Source organism: Schistocerca serialis, chromosome 6, assembly GCF_023864345.2.
Source record: "Schistocerca serialis cubense isolate TAMUIC-IGC-003099 chromosome 6, iqSchSeri2.2, whole genome shotgun sequence".
Taxonomy (NCBI): Eukaryota; Metazoa; Arthropoda; class Insecta; order Orthoptera; family Acrididae; genus Schistocerca; species Schistocerca serialis.
The window spans coordinates 132,479,778-132,503,751 of NC_064643.1; the positions used below are offsets into that span (position 1 = coordinate 132,479,778).

Sequence of the window (23,974 nt, forward strand, 5' to 3'; positions counted from 1 at the left end):
AGACTTCTGGTCCAGACTGAATACCAGTTACGTTCCTTTTGGAGTATGCTGATGCATTAGCTCCATATTTAACAGTCATATACAACCGTTCGCTCGACGAAAGATCCGCAACCAAAGACTGGAAAGTTGCACAGGTCACACCAATATTCAAGAAAGGTAGTAGGAGTAATCCACTAAATTACAGGCTCATATCGTTAACGTCGATATGCAGCAGGATTTTAGAACATATATTGTGTTCGAACGTAGAAGAAAACGGTCTATTGACACACAGTCAACATGGACTAAGAAAACATCGTTCTTGTGAAACACAACTAGCTCATTATTCACATGAAGTGCTGAGTGCTATTGACAAGGGATTTCAGATCGATTCCGTATTTCTGGATATCCGGAAGGCTTTTGACACTGTACCACACAAGCGGCTTATGGAATATGGTCTCAGTTATGTGACTGGATCTGTGATTTTCTGTCAGAGAGGTCACAGTTCGTTGTAACTGACGGAAAGTCATCGAGTAAAACAGAAGTGATTTCTGGCGTACCCCAAGGTAGTGTTACAGGCCCTTTGCTGTTCCTTATCTATATAAACGATTTGAGAGAGAATTTGAGCAGCCGTCTTCGGTTGTTTGCACATGACGCTGTCGTTTATCGACTAATAAAGTCATTAGAAGATCAAAACAAACTGCAAAACAATTTAGACGAAATATCGGAATGGTGCGAAAAGTGGCATTGACCTTAAATAACGAAAAGTGTGAGGTCATCCACATGAGTGCTAAAAGGAACACGTTAAACTTTGATTACACGATAAATCAGTCTAATCTAAAAGCCGTAAATTCAACTAAATATCTAGGTATTACAACTACGAACAATTTCAGGAACACACAGAAAATGTTGTGGAGAAGGCTAACCAAAGACTGCGTTTCATTGGCAGGACACTTAGAAAATGTAACAGACCTACTAAGGAGACTGCCTACGTTACGCTTGTCCGTCCTCTTTTAGAATATTGTTGCGCGGTGTGGAATCATTACCAGATAGGACTGACTGAGTTCAAAGAAAGGCAGCACGTTTTGTATTATCGCGAAATGTCGGAGAGAGTATCACAGAAATGATACAGGATTTGGGATGGACATCATTAAAAGAAAGGCGTTTTTCGTTGCGATGGACTCTTCTCACGAAATTCCAATCACCAACTTTCTCCTCCTAATCCAAAAATTTTTTATTGACACCGACTTACATAGGGAAGAACGATCACAAAGATAAAATAAGAGAAATCAGAGCTCGTACGGAAAGATATAGGTGTTCAGTTTTCCCGCGCGCTATACGAGATTGGAATAATAGAGAATTGTAAAGGTGGTTCGATGAACCCTCTGCCAGGCACTTAAATGTGATTTGCAGAGTATCCATATAGATGTAGATGTAGATATAAAAGGAAGTTAAACTAATTTAAAAAAGTAAATCAAACAGAGCATACTTGCGTTGTACAGTAATTCATTATTGAGTAGTATCTGAAGCCGAGCTTGCAAGTTTGTCAGTGTATCAGTTTTCTCCCTTACCTAGTTTGGTTGAGCTATCATCCAGTTCCCTAGCTATGGTGGTCTTCGGCTGCTGGGAACTGTCTTCGTCTTAACTTTTCAAACCAGTTTATTACTATTCTTTCAGCCTCCTACTCCATGAAAGCACCATAGCGCTGATATTCTTTATCGACATATTTAACCTTTGCACACTTCTCTATGATTCATCTGATGTGTTTGTTCTTTCAAAGCCGCAATGGGAAACAGGAGATATGGTTTACGAATATGTTTCGTTTTACTACATTCCAAATAATTTCGATTTTAATAGAACATTATACAAGATGTATCATAAGAGCTATTACTAGTTTTCTGAAATAGTGCAGGGCATGAAATTAAACACTTTGCGTAATAAAACAGTATTCAGTAAAGCATTGTTTTGTACTTGGACTGGAAGGGAATAAAAGTGTTGGAAGTACTTCACTCCAAAACGAGTGTGAAATTTAGATCATAGCCTTGCAGGGGCTCATCACGTATTTAGGTATGCTACGTTTTCTTTCTATGAAATTATTATAATCAAATAAAAACGAAAATTACAAATACATTCATAAATGTTGCTTAAATTTGTATATAACGCAGACTTGCTCTAATTCTAACTGAAAATGTGAACGCAGAAAATGTGCTTGGAAAAAAAATTACCTACTGGAAGCAGCAAAATTAGTTTTCAGTGTCAGTTCTGTAATTAGGAATCCTGTCAATCTTAGTTTTCGTAAAAAAAAAGCAATGTTACGTATTTTAATGCCCGAAACTAGGAAAAAAATTTCACAGAAGATACTAACTTCAGTAGTTCTTTTTTTCCGTGGTAAGAAAAACAGCTGAAGCAAAAGCATCTAAAATCTGAGTGATAAGCACTGGCTTTTGCACGGAAAAACAAAGTATTGGCAAACACTGTATTATTGACAAGTAATGTTTAAGTTCTTGTCCTCTGCCACATTAGAAAATTAGAAACTTGAATGTTCACATGTTCTGCAATACAGGACAACATTGCATTCAATATCCAACTGAACTTACTACTGTTAATTATGGCTCGATGATACAAGTGTCTAAAGTATCGCATTCTCTGATTCAGCCGACGGCACCACGAACGACTGTTAATATTCTAAATTCTTTTATCGAGTCTCTCTTTGTAGTTAAGCTTTCATACTCAGCATCTTCCTGTCACTGTCTATGTGTCTCTCCTACTGTCTCAGTTTTCTCCCATCGATTTACAGTATATCCCACTGTTTCTGTCTCCGCTCTCACTTGCACTGTCTCCTTTTGTCTTCTTTGCCACTTTTGTGTTTCTTTGCCACTGCCATTGTCTCCACAACACCTCTGCAGCTCAAAAATTCTGGGGCATCCAAGTTATTTTTTTCCCTATACCCATGTGTTTAAAATTTCAGTCTAAAATGCGCTCTCTGGCATACCTACGTGCTATGTTCGCCGGTCTGGGAGGGTCCAGCCCCCCTTTCCCCCCTCCCCAAGGTCTGTGTATGGTGTCCACTCATCTCTCTTTTTTGTCTACAATGTCTCCTCTCTCTTTACCTGTCACTGTGCTCTTCTTTTTTTAGAAATTTCCGCCATGTTACTATTAATTGTCCATTTGCGTCCGCCTCCGTAGCGTAGCGGTAGCCTTTCCGCCCACCACGCAGGGGGCCCGGGTTCGATATCCGGCAGGGGACTGGGTCTTGTGTGTCCTTCATCATCATTGGCCCCCAAGTCATCGAAGTGGTGTCAACTAAAAAGCACTTGCAATACGGCAGCCGAACTCCCCCGCATGGGGCCTCCCGCCCAGCAACGCCATACGACCATTTTTTTTTTTTTTTTTTTTTGGCCATTTGTTTTACGCAGCCATGATTTCGTCTTTATAACCATTCTCAGGTTCATACTGAAGTGTTAAAACTTGTATCTTACCCTTCTGTGACTTGTCATCGTCGAAAAAACGTATTTCTGGTCTTGTAGATGAGTTGTCGTATTGCAGGATATGAGCACATATCGAATACGCATAATATGGCTGACATTGTGCAGAGTGAAAAACGACAGCTGGTCTATACGACCAGAAATATGTTTTTTCTACGATGACATATCACAGGCTGGTCAGACATATTTTAAAATTGCAGCATGCACTCTAGAATGGTTATAAAGCCGAAATCATTATTGTGTAAAATAAATGCCCAATTAAGTCAATAGACGGAAATTTGTTTCAAAAAATTCTACATGACTGTGGTCCTCCACAAGGGAAAGATCATTAATATCTCCCTTTGGCACCCAAGGCTATTGCCTTCACTCACCTCCCTTTCTCTTTGAATGACACTTTCTCTACCCTACCATCACTCTCCTCTTTCTCTCTCTCTCTGTCTCTCTCTCTCTCTCCTATTGGCACTGTGTCTCCCGTCTTCCATCATCACTGTCTCTCTGCTACTCTCTTTCAGCACAAAAATGCGTGAATATGTTCCATGTCAAAACGTTTGGTGATTAAAGAGGAATGCGATAGCTGGTTCCCAGTTTTATGTCAGTCTTTTCGAAAGGAACTTATTCGCCTTCTTCTACTCCGACGGGGCATTTTTCAGTTGTTTCGCTTCTTTTGCCTGCTACAGCAGTATGAAGTTAATGTAAAACGAATTCTATAGATCAGTAAAGTTTTGACAGTTTACTTACATACTTGACACACTTATATACTTTGACACATACAAGCAACAAATAAGTACGCATAAATAAGGTTGATAAACAGCCGTTTGTTTTACGTTTTTTCCCCCAATACTTTGCTCATCGTTTCCAATTCTTTGAAAACGCCTGGCTTATGATTTGTGTCATAAAAGTGTAAAAATGTTAGAAATATTTAACTGAATTTCCAGTCTTTCTAGTTTCACATAATTTTTGGCCATCATTTCCTCCAGTTTGGGCATATTTTTCTAGGCGTGAAGTGCCCATTATACAGAGTTTTATTGGTGGAAAAATGCTAAATAAAACATAGTTTGGTGACCTGAGAACTCTCCGCTGACCCTAGAACCCTTGCCATGTGTCCACGTCAGATGAAACTATACTTACGCGTCAGACCATATTTCAATACGTAAGTATGACAACTTGGTAAGGGATAATGATATCGAAAAAACTTTCGACGTTCCCCGAGAATATTATCTTAAGAACATATGGTAAAATTTTCAACGATCTGCCACGAAAAGAAACTGCAGAAGTGGCCGTCCTCACAATTCATACTTTTCGTACCCAAATAGTCGAGGATTTTCTCAGGAATCGCACATGACCAATGTTGCATTTATAAGTCACTTTAAGTCCATTCTAGACCACACCTAATGCAAAGGAACAAACCATTTTTTTTCAATTTGCCTGGGCTGGAGAAAATGTGTAATGTTTAAATTTTAGCCCTGTAGTGTAGGATAGCTCCAGTATGCCAGTTTACGAATAGTTGCTAGGCTAAGGGCTATCAAAAACAGTTGATCTCTTATTTCTGTAATCATATAATCCGAGATATGACTCCCTGAAATATCGCATTTTCGCACCCAGTTTTTTACAGATACTGCACACTGTAGTGCATGGACCGATGGCATTTGTAAAGAAATGTGTAGTGTTCAGTAAGAAATTACATTTATTCTACATTCTATCTCAGGCGGTATTTTTTGTGTATCCCCAATATTCCCCGAAATGTGCTGTGTTTAAATCACATCAAACCTTTTTTAAAGTAACAATAAAATTGGGATGCTATGTTTTTAGATGAGGACCAATCACGTATCTTGCCATGGGGCCAGTCCTCGCTCTCAATGGCCCTGTTCGTTCGGAATTGAGAACTTTCTCAGAGAATGCTCTTTTGCTCCGAGAATTTTAGCTGTAGAATATTCTCTTTTTTATTCGTATAACACATTATTTACCGATAATGTCCTACTACAAGGCTGACGTATTGCATTTTTTCACTAACAATTTGTAGTGCGCGAATAAAAAAGTGTTTGGGTTGATCTGAAATTCAGTGTACTTACCCGGTCTACGGTATTCGGTTACCCTCCCACCGTCAATAGTTCTTATTACTGTGCTCTGATATGAATGTTGCTGTTCCAAATAGATGGTGTTGCAGCCCAATATTTCCATCATCACACAGTGCGCATTTTAAAGGTGTTGCACCATTTGCTTTTATGTAACATCACACTGTGTCATCAGACACCGTGATGTTTGTGAACGGGTCGGGACGCTCGCAGCTGCTGAGTCACAGCCGCAGATTGTCTAGGACCTCTCACAGCTGGAGGAGGGGGTAAGGAGTAGGGGTAAGGGGAACTGACCGCTACTACCAGTCCACGTCTCTTCCAGAGTCCGGGGCTCCCCACCACCGACCCCCAGCCTCTCGCGCTCACATAACAGACGAGTCCCCAGTGGCCGCTCGCACCGGACGGCGGCACAACACGCATAGGCTTCATCTCTCCGACGCTGATGTCACGCCGCTACTGACGACCTCCGCTGTCGAAGGTAAGCCAAAGCCTGTATGACACTTGTCACGCTTCAGCTTCTCGCATGCGCTTGCCGCTGTTTCATTGCGAGAAACGCGTACGTTATGCGCGTCTTGTCGGAAACAGAGGACGCACCCTTTCCCGCCTATGAAGGTGACCTTGTGAGCTGTGTCGCAGCATCAGCTGCGCGTGATCTGACTACTTCCGAATGATTAGGCGACAAGGTCAGCCAGACCGGCATTGTTTACGCTGCGGTGACGGCAACAGGGCACGCTCCAGTCTTCTTTTATTGGTTGAATTCTGTCACACGTTGTCTATCATTGTACACTTCAGGATAAACTCCTTCAGTATAATACACTTGTACCAGGGATTTTCCAATCTTGGAAGCCCTGCTGGAACTCACTTTTCATTATGGTGTTCAGTTCCTTCATCGATTCCGTTTTTATCTCATCAGTGGCGGCAAAACGACTTCTTTTCATGGTTCTTTTCAGGCTCGAGAATAGTAAGAAGTCGCCGGGGGCCATGTGCGGCGAACACGGTGGCTGATGCAACGGTTTTATTTTTTGCCAAAAAAAAAAAAAAAAGAGAGACACGAACAAGTCTTGAGGTATGACCGGGAGCATAATCATGATGCAATTTCCATGAATGGTTTTACCACAATTCTAGTCGTTTTCTTCGGATTGCTTCACGCGAACTTCCAGGCAGTATTCCTTATTGACTGTAAGACCGTAACGCAGGAACTCATATTCACCATCCTATCGTAAATGGAGAAAACAGTGAGACGAACATTCACATCTGAACGAACTTGTCGTATTTATTTTGATCTTGGCTCTTCAGGCGGTTTCCATAAGGGGGGGGGGGGGGCGATTGAGCCTAGGTTTCGATGTCATACCCGTATACCCACGTTTCGTCGCCTGTTATAACCTTCTTCAGAAGTTCTGTGTAGTTGTCGACTTCATTCAGCAATTCCTGTGCGATATCTAAACTCAACAATTTCGGAACAAACTTTGCTGCTACACGTCTGACGCTCAAAACATCTGGGAAAACTGCTTGACGTGAGACAAAGGATATGTCGACATCATCAGCAACCTCTATGGTGGTGATTCGGCGATTTGCCAGAACCATTTTCTTTACTTCTTCCACATTGTCGCCAATAATTGATGTGTCAGGGTGTCAAGGGCGGTCGTCGTCTTCAACGTCTTCTCAGACCTCTTTGGAATGTTTATATCACTCGTAAGCACTTGTATTACACGAAGCAGATTCGCCAAAAACCAGTCACCATTTCGAGTGCGCTGCTGCACTTTAATACATTTCTCAAGCACAATTTAATGCAAGTCTTTTGATCCATCTACTTCAAAAGAAAATATTCACCGAGCAGTCGAAAACACGTATAACTGTTTCGACTGTCAACAATAAGGTAAATATTCAAAACAGTTGGAAGTGAAAACATACATCAGGAATATTTGTACCAACAAGACAAAAGAATTTGAAAATCGGATGTATGAAACCCGCGAAACTGAAAAATCCCCGTTACTTTTTGATCACACCTCGTAAATTTGATCGACGCGTTATGTAAACTCCGTACTTTCTCGTACTTCGTTCCTCCAGTTTCAACGTATGACCGAGCGAGGTGGCGCAGTGCTTAGCACACTGGACTCGCATTCGGGAGGACGACGGTTCAATCCCGTCTCCGGCCATCCTGTTTTAGGTTTTCCGTGATTTCCCTAAATGGTTTCAGGCAAATGCCGGGATGGTTCCTTTGAAAGGGCACGGCCGATTTCCTTCCCAATCCTTCCCTAACCCGAGCTTGCGCTCCGTCTCTAATGACCTCGTTGTCGACGGGACGTTAAACACTAACCACCACCATCAACGTATGAACGCTCTTAATCCGATTACTGTTCTGTACTGCATGTCATCAAGTCAGAGCAGTCGTTCTTAATCTGGGTGTAATTAACGCCTGAGGGGTAAAATGAAATTTTCTGAGAGCTAGAGACCAAAAGGGCTCCACACTGTTTCAGTGATTACAATTATGACTATTTTGTTACACTCTAATATCAAAAAAATGGTTCAAATGGCTCTGAGCACTATGGGACTCAACTGCTGAGGTCATTAGTCCCCTAGAACTTAGAACTAGTTAAACCTAACTAACCTAAGGACATCACAAACATCCATGCCCGAGGCAGGATTCGTACCTGCGACCGTAGCGGTCTTGCGGTTCCAGACTGCAGCGCCTTTAACCGCACGGCCACTTCGGCCGGCACACTCTAATATCGATTATAGAAGATACCAATAACATTCCTTCTTAACTACTAACATTAATGCGGTGCTGGTTACAACTTGTGAAGCAAATGAATGAACATCTTTCTCATATCGACCAATCATTACACTCATACCTCCTACTTTGTACTACGTACGTTAGACATTCAGTCACACATATGCGTAACAAGTGCTAAGTATCTCTTGAAAATGTCTTCTCCAAGTTGTAGACTTGTAAACAAACTTACGATTCACGCCAGTATTGTTAATTAACATTTCAATTAGGTGTTGGATATAAATTCGAATAAAACTTTAAAAAATATGCGTCTAGTGAGCATCCGACGAGTGACATCGTGATTACGAGACTAAAACATTACCCGCTCTGCCACAGTATACTCTCCCTCTGCTATTATCAGATACTTAATTCCTTTTATTTTCACGTTTCAAAGTAACATTTTATGTGTTACGTATATGCATGTACTTAATAGAGGGACGTATAAGCAATATCAAATCTAAAAAAAAAAATGTAATTGTTCCTTGTGTTAATCGTGTTCAAAACCTTTGCCGTAAAATTTTTTGTTGTCTTATATTTAATGCTTTAGGGCCTCGAATAAGGTTAATGAATAAAATTCTTCATGAAAGTATTTCTATCGTTACGTAAGTACTGGCCAGAACCTGTTGCAAGAATACTCATCAAGAAACTGAAAACTGACTTAGCTTATGTTACATTCATTCACTAATATTCTGAAAATCAGAATGTATAATTTGCTTTCAGAAGAACTGCCAGCCTGTCTTACAATTTAAAGAAAATTAAATCTGCCACGTAATAGCGGCGTATTGAAGCGCGCCAGCGATGTTATTCCTCGCTGCTGCAATTTTAAGTAAAATGTTAAAATATTTGACATGGAGGGTGTTATTATTACACAACCACAAAATTAATGCTTAATACATGTATTGCTCACCTTTCCTACAAGACAGACCTGTACATAACAGAGCTAACATTAAGCGCCTACTCTCTGCTATACGTCCGCTCTTGTTTAGTATTTTGCCAAGAAGACTTCAGAATGTATTGCACAATTTACTATTCGCAAATGTTATGGTACAATGTTTATTCTTTGCGTAGAGAATTACAATTTATTCCCAGTTATTCTCATATAAATAGCGTTCATGGTATTTTCGTCATAACACTTGTGTGAATATCAAGAGCTCAGATGGAAACCCAGTTCTAAGCAAAGAAGGCAAAGCAGAAAGGTGGAAGGAGTATATAGAGGGTCTATACAAGGGCGACGTTCTTGAGGACAATATCATGGAAATGGAAGAGAGTGTAGATGAAGATGAAATAGGAGATATGATACTGCGTGAAGCGTTTGACAGAGCACTGAAAGACCTAAGTCGAAACAAGGCCCTGGGAGTAGACAACATTCCATTGCAACTACTGACAGCCTTGGAAGAGCCAGGTCTAACAAAACTCTACCATCTGGTGAGCAAGATGTATGACATAGGCGGAATACCCTCAGACTTCAAGAATTTAATAATTCCAATCCCAAAGCAAGCAGGTGTCGACAGATGTGAAAATTACCGAACTATCAGTTTAATAAGCCATGGCTGCAAAATACTGACACGAATTCTTTACAGACGAATGGAAAAACTGGTAGAAGCCGATCTCGGGGAATATCAGTCTGGATTACGTAGAAATGTTGGAACGTGTGAGGCAATACTGACCCTACGACTTATCATAGAAGATAGATTAAGGAAAGGCAAACCTACATTTCTAACGTTTGTCGACTTAGAGAAAGCTTTTAACAATGTTGACTGGAATACTCTCTTTCAAATTCTGAAGGTGGCAGGGGTAAAATACTGGGAGCGAAAGGTATTTATAATTTGTAGAGAAAGCAGATGGCAGTTATATGAGTCACGGAGCACGAAAGGGAATCAGTGGTTGGGAAGGGAGTAAGACAGGGTTGTAGCCAATCCGCGAGGTTATTCAATCTGTATATTGAGCAAGGAGTAAAGGAAACAAAAGAAAATTTCCGAGTAGGTATTAAAATACACGGAGAAGAAATAGAAACAGAGATTCGCCGATGACAATGTAATTCTGTCAGAGACAGCAAAGGACTTGGAAGAGCAGTTGAACGGAATTGACAGTGTCTTGAAAGGAGGATATAAGATGAACATCAACAAAAGCAAAACGAGGATAATGGAATGTAGTCGAATTAAGTCGGGTGATGCTGAGGGAATTAGATTACGAAATGAGACACTTAAAGTAGTAAAGGAGTTTTGCTATTTGGGGAGCAAAATAACTGATGATGGTCGAAGTAGAGAGGATATAAAATGTAGACTGGCAATGGCAAGGAAAGCGTTTCTGAAAAAGAGAAATTTGTTAACATCGAATACAGATTTAAGTGTCAGGAAGTCGTTTCTGTAAATATTTGTATGGAGTGTAGCCACGTATGGAAGTGAAACCTGGACGATAAATAGTTTGGACAAGAAGAGAATAGAAGCTTTCGAAATGTGGTGCTACAGAAGAATGCTGAAGATTAGATGGGTAGATCACATAACTAATGATGAAGAATTGAATAGAACTGGGGAGAAGAGGAGTTTGTGGCACAACTTGACTAGTAGAATGAATCGCTTGGTAGGACATATTCTGAGGCATCAAGGAATCACCAATTTAGTATTGGAGGGCAGCATGGTAGGTAAAAATCGGAGAGGGAGACCAAGAGATGAATACACTAAACAGATTCAGAAGGATGTAGGTTGCAGTAGGTACTGGGAGATGAAGAGGCTTGCACAGAATAGAGTAGCATGGAGAGCTGCATCGAATCAATCTCTGGACTGAAGACCACAACAACAATACATCATGTCAGTAAAGTCATTTTATTTGTATTATTGTACCTATATTTCCCACAAGTATAGTGTGTAAAGCATGGAGCACTCCACCAATCAGATGATACTGATCGTAGAAACATGTCAAACAATAATTACTACCAATTGTAACAGTACATGTAATGAACACCCAATATTTGAAGGTGTGTGGTTTTTTTCAGAGTGTCTATTGTAAAACACATCGGTTTATACTCATGAACGGTTCTCGGTCGCCACACTATTTTGCGATGTCCCACACGTAACGGAGCACATTGCAAGAGGCGACTATTGGAAGGGCATAAGTAGAGTTGGTTCTGTGTCGGGAGGCACTCTGCCAATTCACTCCTTGCCAGTTTTCCTCGCAAGTATGGTAGTGACCTGTGGTCGCCGATAGGCGCAGTGAAAGAATATTCAGAATTAGTTATGTATTTCCATAAAAATGCAAGTAGCGTCTTAACTCGTGGTTTGCGTCACCTGTCATTGCCCGCTGAGGAATCGCGTCGTGAGCGGCCTTCAAAAAAATGGCTCTGAGCACTACAGGACTTAACATCTGAGGTCATCAGTCCCCTAGAACTTAGAACTACTTAAACCTAACTAACCTAAGGACATCACACACATCCATGCCCGAGGCAGGATTCGAACCTGCGGCCGTAGCGGTTGCGCGGTTGCAGACTGACGCGCCTAGAACCGCTCCGCCACAACGGCCGGCGAGCGGCCTTCAGCCCGTTCACGGCAGCTGACACAGCTCACCTTCGTTGCAGCCGACTGCTGCACGGCTGTACCGCGGCGCGTGTATTGAACTTACACACGCCGACTTGGGAAGTGCTCTGTCCCCTCCTGCTCACCACCCTTCTTCGTCATCCGTCGTACCGCGACGACAGCTGCCGTGTATATCTGAAGTTGGACGATATTGGCCTTACGTCCACGTAGGCCCTATTCAGTCCGCCGGAATGTCAGGAACGCTAATGTCGTGATGCTGGTGCGAAGGAATGACGTCCAGGTCCTCCTGTCTGCGAGAGAGGCAGACTGTGGTATTGGAATCTGCTGATCGTGGCGAGGTAGCCATATCTTCCACTACCGGCTCTTGTTGTCCACAGCGTGCAGGAAATCTACAAAAGCCTTTCGTCAGACGTCACTTTGCTGCAGTTATGGAATCGAGTGCGAACATAATGTGTTGTGTTGGCAGAAGAGCCAACACCGTTTTACTAGTGGAGGCCGAAATGCACGCGTTTTAGCTCACGCAGGCTGGCGTGAGGAGGGAAGGACTACACTGACGTGAGGTCTGGAGCATGACAAGGAATTAGAATTCAGAAGCGGACGTAATTAGTTTGATACTTAACTTCAATCCATTAATGATGAACGTCGCTCTTGACGGTACATGATTCACAATATTATCTGTTCAGATTATAGTAACTGAATATGGTGCCTTGCTAGGCTGTGCTAAACTGTCGTCTCTGCAAATGAGAACGTATGTAGACAGTGAACCATCGGTTGCAAAGTCGGTTGTACAACTGGGGCGAGTGCTAGGAAGTCTCTCTAGACCTGCCGTGTGGCGGCGCTCGGTCTGCAATCACTGATAGTGGCGACACGCGGGTCCGACGTATACTAACGGACCGCGGCCGATTTAAAGGCTACCACCTAAGGCTGCGTTCACACTGCCGGCCGGGCCGAGCCGAGCCTGGCTGGGCCGCCGCCCGCTTCGATATCAAACATGGTTTTGAATTGCAGTTTTCACACTGGCGGTCGGGCCGCGCCGACACGGCGTGAGCCTCCCGGAGCCGAGCCGGCGACATCCCGAGTGTTTAATATTACCGGCGCGAGCCGACCGCAGGCGCGAGCCTGTGGAGCAGCACTACAGCTTCTGCAGTACACGCATCACACGTCTCCCTTCTGCTTTCATCACAAGTGTGACTGCACACGTCTTTTATTTTAAGATGTTACCTCACATTTCACAATCAGTGAGGAAAAATTACGTTTATTATGATGATACATGCGAAATTACTTTTATTTCATTTATTTAACCTACCGTATTTACATGCATTTACAACAATAGCTTGCCAGCAATCGCGGCATTGCCGCCACTGAATAGTTCGCATTTACTTGTAAACGGAGACAGATATGAGTGTCACTGAGGGACGGAAATGTGTCCCTACCAGATGATAATGCATTGTAAAGTCATGCTGTGGCAGTTCCTTATCAGTGGAGATAGAACCACTGAGTCAAAGGGCATTATCTCAAAACTCTTCGCCTATCAATCTGTCTATCTTACAACGTAATGAAAAGAATTCTGTGAGGTCATCAGTGGCTCCACATGATGAACCATCACCACTGCCAAGCGCTGCATCATGAAGAAAAAAGAAGAAAAAAGTTGGAAAATTCTGAAGGAGTATTTCTGCGATTCTTCGTTGAAGGCACAGCAAGACATTACCCAAAATGACGAAGCTAATTACTTCCTAATGATTCTCAGGAGTCCCATAAACTCTCTTCCCCTCAGAGGTTAGCGTTTGTGAAATTTAAAATACAAAAGCATGACTACAATTAACTGGAGGTAGCGAATGCTGTACAAAGTTCTACTGCAAACCAAAAAGTGTGTACTAACGAATCTTACCTTATCGTTATACACAATTTTTCTTCTGCTGTTATACTTCTGCGAAAATTTGTGTTCTGTTTAGAAATTTTGTCTTGAATGTTCTGCAGCACATACTGAAATGTATTATGATTCATTCTGTAATTTGAATAAAATTTTTCAGGATAGTTGTTAAGTTCTTCATATAAAGAGAAAAACTCTCCTAAATGTCTGTCGCTATTCATAGGATGAATCCATAACCTCCTAGTTCTTCTGTACTTCAAAACTCGACGAGTTACTGCAGAGTCAAAACAATACCAATAAAAGAGTGAAGACATTGTTCTACACGACAGCACAGACTAGCTAAAGGCGAGCAACTGTTGACTGCAGCTGCGTTTTCTACTGACTTGCTTGTCAGCTGTCGAAGGGTGGGGATCTTTTTAAATTTATTTATTTGGCCTCCGGCCAGCCATTTAGCCAAAGAGTGGGGATTACCTTGACAGTGCAGCCCACCCCGCCAAGGAAGAAAAAAAAAAACAATGAAGAACAATGACACGCACATCTGTGCCGATCTACAGTAGTTTCATTAACTCTCCATTATTTTTTCTGTCAAAGTAGACAACGAGACTACAGAATTGCGCTTCAGTTATCTTTTAGTTCGAAATACGAAATGTACATCATACTAATTGTAGGATGTTGATGACAAATAATTGTTTGTCTTTTGTGATGCAACGTGTGGCCAATTATAAAAGCACAGCAGATGAATTGTCCAGTAGCCGAGGGAAAAATTCTTATACATTTGGATTTATCTAGACAATGAGACCATTAAAATAATAAGAGGGACCGGCACCAGGTCTGCGCTGATCACTAGTAATTAGATTTTTTCTGTGCTGCATTATATGACTACACTAAACCAAGCTGTAACCGCGCGAACTCCGTGGCTTGCGGACGCGGCACTGACGCCACTGAATAGCTCGCATTACTTGAGACCAGTATCATTTCAAAAACTTTTTGGTACTTTTAGCTACATTTCATTCCCAACAATGTATGGTCTAAAACGGATCTAACAGTAAGCTAACCGCTACATAACTTTTTCACTACAAGATTTGTAAATCAAGTGCACAACGTTGACAAATAGCATCATTTCACAATGACTGTTAAGAAATATGGAAAGATAAATGATTCAATACGAAGCTAAGATGTTGCACTACCACGTGTACAAAAATCAGATTCTTTAGCAGCATACTTTCTTCAAAATCGGTTGGGAAGCGTTACGAAACAGAGAAATCACGTGAAACGAAAAGTAGACTTTTTCTTTTTTCACGACGTAAGTAACGCTTTTAAGGAAAAAATAAGTTCATAAAACGATGTGCCGAAGTCTTATATACCGCTAAGAATTTTTAAAACATGAAAATCGGAGAAGTGGATTTTCCCCCATTTCGCCGTCCCGGCTCGGCGCGGCGCGCAATGTGAATGCACTACTCGTCGGCCTGAGCTGGCTAGGCACGACCGATTGCCTTACGAGCTAAATTGCTGGAGTATTTATGGGGCGAAGTAGTGGCTAATGTCTACCCGACACCATTCGCCATGGCTGCATAGGCTTGAGGTTTTTCTACTGCCGTGTTTGCTTAACGAGTTGGTTGTAGTGTAGAACTGATTCATAAAAGGTCTTGGTGCATTCGACTTCGGTGACGTGACCCTGTTTGGCTGCTCTGACCCACTACATTCTGCTGCCCGGCTCGCCAGAAACGCCTTTGTTGCGTTTTGCCCTGACAGTCTCGGTGGTGAAATGTTTTCATTGCGGCCGCCTCGTGTCGACATTGCCGTAATGTAGCGAGATAGCTTCGCTCTGGGACTTGGAAAATTTTACCCGTTTTACTGCCCTATACTAGGTTGGCATTCAACAGTATCACCGAATATTGGTCTGTTTACGACTGATTGAATTTTTATGCGATCTTCTGTAGAAGACCTCTATTCTGTAAAGTGATGTAAACGCAATTTTGTAGTCGGTTTATATGTTCTTCACTTGTCTGTAAAAGTAAACCTCGGAAGACTGCACCAGTCGAGTATATTTGGGAGGAATTACTGTAATACTGCACAGTGGCATACCCTCTCCATTATGAAAAGATTCATCGTACAAATCCAGTTTAGTGTACTCTTCCCACGAATAGAGGAGCAAAAGAAATTTTTCTTCTCTCACGCCAACATAATACTTACCATGGAAGTAGAAAAGGACAGGAAACTGCCATTTCTAGACGTGCTGGTCACAAGGGACGGCGAAAACCTGGGACACAGCGTGTATCGAAAACCGACACACACGGACCGATACCTGCACAAACTGTCAAACCACCGCCCGAGCCAGAAAAGAGGCATGATTAGTACGCTCGTAACGAGAGCAGGACGAATATGTGAGCCGCAACACCTCAAACGAAAAATGCAACACCTGGAAACTACTCTGAGGAGCAATGGGTACTCCACAAATGATATTAGAAGTGTAACAGAGCCAAACACTCGGCGAAGTAAGGAACCAGAAAAAGGAATGTCGGGTACGGCCTTTCTGCCATACATTCCCAGAGCGACGGACAGAATCGGCCGTATATTGCGCAAATATGGCGTAAAGACGCTTTTCAAACCGACAAGGAAGATCAAAGGGTGTCTTAGATCGGCGAAGGAGAAAAGAGACCCACATGCGAGATTCGATGCAGAGATCTTGCGCTTGAGAAACTAAGCGCGTACTCTGTCAGTTGCGGACGCCTTGGACACTGCCGGCCGGGGTGGCCGAGCGGTTCTAGGCGCTACAGTCTGGAACCGCGCGACCGCTACGGACGAAGGTTAGAATCCTGCCTCGGGCATGGAAGTGTGTGATGTTCTAGCGTTAGTTAAGTTTAAGTACTTCTAAGTTCTAGGGGAGTGATGACCTCAGAAGTTAAGTCGCATAGTGCTCAGAGCCATTTGAACCATTTTGAACCTTTGACACTAGCGACCAACTAAGTCTATACGCTCGCCTAAAAATCTCAAACTCAGTTTTCTCGAAAACAGTAGAGAGTTGGATCACAGTATTCACATATGTTGAAGTCCTACTCATGTCCTACGGACCCTGTCAGTACTGTCCAAACCGGCGAAGTTGAGTTTGTACGGTACCCTTGTCAGCAGTGAATCACCCACACTTTCACATCCCACTCTCATTGCCTCGTTTGCATTGATCACAAGCTCCTGTAACGTCAGCACAATGTCGATGCGTTGAACATATGCCAGTACCTTTAAATGAACCGATACCAAACAACCAACGGATTTAAGTCCACTGTACGGGAAGACCATGCTACTGAGCTTCCTCGACCAATCCGTCGCACGTTGCGGTGTAGTACTGTCGCATGATCGTAAGAAAATGGGCTGGTGCTCCGTCGCGCATAAACTATAGTCGTCGTCTTTCTCCGAGTCTAACAGTGCTGATAATTCACCTCTGCTAATTCATCTATGGTAAACAGCACCTGTTAACCTGTTTGGCAACGCGTGTGGCTGTATGAGTCCGTTACCGACAATTCCTGCCTACACACTACTATCGAAGGGCATTGAATGTATTCGCATGGAATGACGATAATTGGAATTATGACAATGAAAATTTGTGCAAGACTGGACCTACAATCCATTTGGCTATCCATGCACAACTCACGGCTAGACCCACATTTCCATTCGTGGCCAATCACGCATCTACAACTTGTACATATACTTTATATATTGCCGTACAGGTGAGACATTTTACTTGAAAGTCGTTTGCCAGGTGTCGGCGAATAAATTCTTCCGAATTACGATGCAAAGTTCCTTTCGACACGCATGCATGTCCAAAAGAACAGGCACTGCGGCGACTACAGCCGTTATGAAATACATTAAATGTACTTACAATACATTTAATGTATTTCGTAACGGCTGTAGTCCTCGCATCGTCTCTTCCTTTTGCCATGGATCCTAAATTGGAATATCAAAGGCACTACAATGTCGTAATACTGAAGAGATCCTAATGCCTCACCTTCACGATCACTCGAGGATATTTGCATCTGATGACACTACCATGTTTTGGTAATTTATTGGGCCATGTGTTTTGAATCCTGCCTCATCTTTCGTAAGCAAAATGCAGGCTGTGAACTGTGCTTTCTCAACGGCCAAAATATCAACAGGTTCATGTTTCCTGACTCATCATTATAAGAACTTTTCTTCTAGTTTCGACCAGTACTACCTCCTGTAGGTATATGTGACACGTTTTAGGGATCTGAACATTAATCGATAAAAACGAAACCCTTTGAAGATCACTTTATTGTCCGTTTGTCTATCTGTTCGACTTTTTTCCCCCAGAAACGGATAGACGTACCAAGCTCAAATGTATATTATATACTAAGGCCTACGGTCCTTTGGCGGCGTAAAAAATAGAAGCTTCTAAGTCAATGCACTCAATAGGTACGGCCATTTGTGTCACATATTTTGATATTCGTAAAGTCACACATCGAAACCTATGCTGTACTTCCCGTTCGTCTAGAACCATGAAATTTGACAAGAAGAAAGGTTTCACAGTAAAAGTTAAGGAAAAAATCCGAAAATGGTCAATCTGTGACCATATCACACGGAAAAACGTATTTTGTCATTTATTAGCTGATTGTCTCTCTGTTCGTCCGTATGTTAAGACTCCTTTCGTGTATGTATCAAGTTCAAATATACGTCACATACTAAGATCTGTGGTGCCTTGGTGCTGTAAGAAATTGAAGCTTCCAAGTCAATGCAGTGAAAAGACACAGCCATTTACGTCACATATTTTGACACTTCCCCAAACGTACTCATCATAAACTGTAGGATACTTCCCGTTGACTTGGAATCACGAAATTTGGGGAGAAGCAAGGTTCCACAGAACGGATATAGGGGAAAAAATCCGAAAATTGTTAATTTTGTTATTATACAAGGTGTGATTGAGAAGTTTCAAGACTGATTCATTTCTGAGTAGGGAAGCGCACGCGGACCGGTCCGCCGGGTGGGGGAAGTAGCGGGGGGGGGTCTCAGGGAACGAACCGACGCTCTGCCTCCAGAACCCTGGAAGTGCGCTTCGCTTGCAGCGTGTCATTGAGCTCGATCGGAAAGTGGGAGAGGCGGAAATGGAGCAGCAATTGGAGCAGCGTTATGCGATTAAGTTTTGCGTGCAACTGAACAAAAACGCCACGGAGACCAAAGGCCTTTAAGGAAGGCCTTTAAGGAAGAAGCCATGTCACGTGCAACGGTTTTCACGTGGCACAAACGTTTCAAAGATGGCCGCGGGAATGTTGAAGACGACGACCGCTCTGGGAGGCCATCATCAAGCCGAATGGATCAAAATGTTGAGAGAGTGCGGGAAGTTTTAAACAATGACCGTCGTCTTAGTGTGGGTGCTCCGCCGCTTGAGGGATCGAGTTCGCCGCGTCCGCCCGGCGATCAAGGGCGATTGGATTCTCGACCATGATAACGTCCCCGCTCACACGTCACGCGCCGCCGCCGAAGTTTTCGTCAAGTTCAACGTGGCAACACTGCCGCAGCCACCATACAGCCCCGACTTGGCTCCAAGTGGCTTTTTCCTCTTCCCCCGAATCATGAAAGGCCTAAGACTGAAGCGATTGGACTCCATCGATGCCATCCAGCAGGCTTCGACGAGAGCCTGTATTGATGCTGAATGATCATATTTTGAAGAATTTTAGTCCACTGTAGTTAAATGTCCACTAAATTTCTGGTTCTGAGTTAAGTCTTGCACTTTTGAATCACACCCTGCACCACACGCAAAGATATTTCTTTTGTCTTTTGTTATCCGGCGTCAGACTTGAAGAAAACATTCACGAAAATCTTGAAATCCCTGGGTTCGATATGTTGCCAGTATCAATATGGATAACAGGCAAAAATGGTCGAGATTTCCGGATCCCAGAATGGATGAAGTGTCTATATAAGAAACTACACTCCGCTCGAACAGGCCATGGAGGCCCCACGGAACCGACCGGCCGCCGCGTCATCCTCAACCCACAGACGTCACTGGATGCGGGTACGGAAGAGCATGTTGTCAGCACACGGCTCTCCCGGCCATATTTCAGCTTACGTGCCCGTGAACTGTTTATACACAAAATTAAATTTGTAGGGAAGTCGTACTCGCACCTGACCGGTTATTTTAGACACTCTGTATTTTAAATTTAGCAGTACTCGAAATATTCAGATTTTCAAACTAGATTTACTTTTTTTTTTGCAATTTCATCGTATTCCTTTAGGAAATAGATGTCCACGAAATGAACATCCAAGTATTACAAGTATGAGGAAAACTAAAGAGAGCCAGAACGAAGGTGCCATTGTAAGCCTTTTCAATTACATACTTACGCGGAACGCTGCGATGTGATATGAAACAGAACGGGCCCATAAGGTCAACTGTAGGGAAACTACGGCTTATTGGAAGATTCTAGAAAGTGTCGCGCACCGGCGAGGGAGACCGTCAGCAAAATGCTTATCGAACAATTTTTTAGTACTGTTCGAGTGTTTGGAAACCCAACCAGATCAGATTAAACCGAAGACATCGAGGCGCCTGAAAGGCGTGCAGCTCGATTTGTTACCGGCGGTTTGATCAGAATAAAAGTGTTACGGAAACGTTCCGTGACCTTTTGGCCTCGTCGATTCCACCGCACAACACACTCCCTACTCTCTGCATGAAAATAGGTGATTATGACTACTTTTCGTTACTTTTTCTCCGTCACGTACAGTTTCTTCAGGTTACCACTTGTTTCTCTTTTGCGGAAATATACACTACTGGCCAACAAAATTGCTACACCAAGAAGAAATGCAGATGATACACATGTATTCATTGGACAAATATATTATACTAGACATGTGATTACATTTTCACGCAGTTTGGGTGCATAGATCCTGAGAAATCAGAACCCAGAACAACCACCTCTGGCCGTAATAACGGCCTTGATACGACTGGACATTGAGTCAAACAGAGCTTGGACGGCGTGTACAGTTACAGGTGCACATGCAGCTTCAACACGATACCACAGTTCATCAAGAGTAGTGACTATTGTGACGAGGCAGTTGATCGGCCACCATTGACCAGAGGTTTTCAATTGGTGAGATATCTGGAGAATGAGATGGCCAGGGCAGCAGTCGAACATTTTCTGTATCCAGAAAGGCCGGTACAGGACCTGCAACATGCGTTCGTGCATTATCCTGCTGAAATGTAGGGTTTCGCAGTGATCGAATGAAGGGTAGAGCCACGGGTCGTAATACATCTGAAATGTAACGTCCACTGTTCAAAGTGCCGTCAATGCAAACAAGAGGTGACCGAGACGTGTGAATAATGGCACCCCATATCATCACGCCGGGTAATACGCCAGTATGGCGATGACGAATGCACGCTTCCAATGTGCGTTCACTGCGATGTCGCCAAACAAGGATGCGACCATCATGATGCTGTAAACAGAACCTCGATTCATCCGAAAAAATGACGTTTTGCCATTCGTGTACCCAGGTTTGTCGTAGAGTACACCATCGCAGGCGCTCCTGTCTGTGATGCAGCGTCAAGGGTAACCGCAGCCACGGTCTCCGAGCTGATAGTCCGCTGCTGCAAGCGTCGTCGAACTGATCGTGCAGATGGTTGTTGTCTTGCAAACGTCCCCATCTGTTGACTCAGGGATCGAGACGTGGCTGCACGATCCGTTACAGCCATGCGGATAAGATGCCTGTCATCTCTACTGCTTGTGATACGAGGCCGTTGGGATCCAGCACGGCGTTCCGTATTACCCTCCTGTACCCACCGATTCCATATCCTGCTAACAGTCATTGGATCTCGACCAACGCGAGCAGCAATGTCGCGATACGATAAATCGCAATCGCGATAGACTACAGTCCGACCTTTATCAAAGTCGGAAACGTGATAGTACTCATTTCTCCTCCTTACACGAGGCATCACAACAACGTTTCACCGGGCAACGCCGGTCAACTGCTGATTGTGTATGAGAAATCGGTTGGAAGCTTTCCTCATATCAGCACGTCGTAGGTGTCGCCAACCTTGTGTGAATGCTCTGAAAAGCTAATCATTTGCATATCACAGCATCTTCTTCCTGCCGGTTAAATTTCACGTCTGCAGCACGTCATATTCGTGGTGTAGTAATTTTAATGGCCAGTAGGGTACTTTAATTTAACTGAAATAACTTCCAATTCACATGCAAGGGGGAAACTTCCTTCTCTATGTGTAATTTGATCTCTGTGCTTGTCCATCTCGTTTAGCTATCATAAACAGAAGTCACAATTTTGCCTTGTTCTACCGCCTGGTGCGTCTTCGTGCCACTTCGATGAAAGGGTATTGGTGCTATACCGTAATAGCAGTTACTACTGGACTGTGTGTTGTGCTTATGTGAAGTTCATGATAAACGAGTATGTTCTATCAGAATCTTGTGTACAAAAAGCCTACAAAACATGTTAATAACCCCATTACGATTTTGTTAAATGCGTGGGATATGTACAGTGAGAAACCAAAGGCAGAATCTTACTCCTACACTTAATAATTTGGCTGCAGAGTTGGGGACCAGGGTAAGGCTTTTGCCCCACATCTTTGTTGTGGAACATGTGCAAGTAACTTTCTTGAGTGGTTCCAGGGTTCTCTATCGTCAGTGCCATTTATGGTACCAATGGTACGGCGCTAAAAGAAGGATCATGCCAATGACTGTTATTTTTGCTTGACCAAACTGAAAGGGTGCTCTGCCAAACTAGAACATGTTATTCAATATCCAAACCTGCTCTCAGCCATGCAGCTAGTTCCTCATGACTCATCTCCATCCCCTAAGTCACCAAGTCATTGGGTCATTGATAAGCAACGTACAGAGATGCTATCCGACAGCGGTGCGAAAGAAACACCAGAAACAACTAGCAGAGCACGTGTTGGTACATATCCAAAGTATTTGCCACAACAATCAACATCGCCTCATTGTATTACTCACGTAGAACTTAACGACCCCTATAGAAAAGACCCAGTAGGAACCTGAATCTGGGACTCTGTCATCGCCATTGCGAGGATGAAATTTGCTCGCTCGGGGTGTTAAAGTGAATTCATGTAGGAAGCACCAGAGTGGGTTTGAAACCTTTTTTTCTTCCTAAAACACGTATGACATCAGTGATTTGAATGGAGCATTGCATCATATTCAAAACCCTGAGGAATGGAGACTCTTTACTGATTCCTCGAAATCAAGTTTAAGAGCAGTTTCTCGTCATAATTGTAATAAATATCCCTCAGTTCCAGTCAGATACTCTGTTAAATAGCACACTTATGAAATTGTGCGAGATTTACTTAGTTACATACAGTATTATACGTGTGACAGCAAATTGTGTGCAGAGCTGCAAGCAGTTTGTTGCCTGATTGGTAAGGAACCAGATTACAGGAAGTACTGCTACTTTCTGTGCAAGTGGGACAGTCAAACAAGGAAAAACATTACTGCGTGAAGAGTGGCCTTAGCGAAACACCAGCATTTCAGCACATGAAATGAGCGTCTTGTATGAGCCGTTTGTAAAGCCTGAAGATGTATAGCTCCCACCCCTGCATATTAAGATAGGGTTAAATAAAACTAATATTACTTTTACACAGAATGAAACTGTCTTGCTTGAAAAAGGGCTGAATTACAATGTCATGCCCAACCTGTCAGACAAAAATGTAATAGAGAAAATGCTTGTCGACCTAAAAATTGGTCTTGGTTGTAAAAAAATAGATAAGTCGTGTCAAACTACAATTGCTTATGATGTAGCTAACATTCTTAGTAAAAACACAGCCTCTCTTCATAATGTTATGCATAGCGATAGAAAATTGGTTAAGTCCATTAATAATAAAAAGAGCTGATGCTTCAATAACTAAGTCTGACAAAGGTTGCTCTTTAGTTATTGCCTACAATTCTGAATATATTTCCAAAACCTTTGATTTTTTAACGAAAATAATATTTAGGAACTGCATGAGGATCCGACTCCAGAATTACAAAAAAAAGTCAGGTCAGCCATCAATAACGCAAAATTTCTAATCAAACCTTTTCAGAAGAAAATGCTTATCGACAGAACCCTCAACCCCCAAAATTTCGGTCTCAATTTAAAATTCGCAAACCTAACCACCCGATACGGCCGATATCTAGTAGTATGAATAGCGCGAACCATGAATTAGCCAAATTTCTGAATGAAACTCTGAAAAAAATCATTCTCTTTCGAGAACAATTATTTCATCCCCAATAGTCACGCCTTAGTCCATAAAATAAAAGACTCAGAACGCACTTCAG

The 23,974-nt window shown here is 42.7% G+C and overlaps 1 protein-coding gene across 1 annotated transcript in view; it reads left to right on the forward strand.

Annotated features, from left to right (window-relative positions):
* The first annotated feature begins 5,896 nt into the window (after window positions 1-5,896).
* The window catches only part of LOC126484357 (methyl farnesoate epoxidase-like), a 204,519-nt gene continuing 186,441 nt past the window's right edge, over window positions 5,897-23,974 (forward strand). Inside the window, exon 1 of the mRNA XM_050107827.1 lies at window positions 5,897-6,011. The gene's annotated coding sequence lies outside the window, so the exon portion shown is untranslated. The remainder of the gene's footprint in view (window positions 6,012-23,974) is intronic.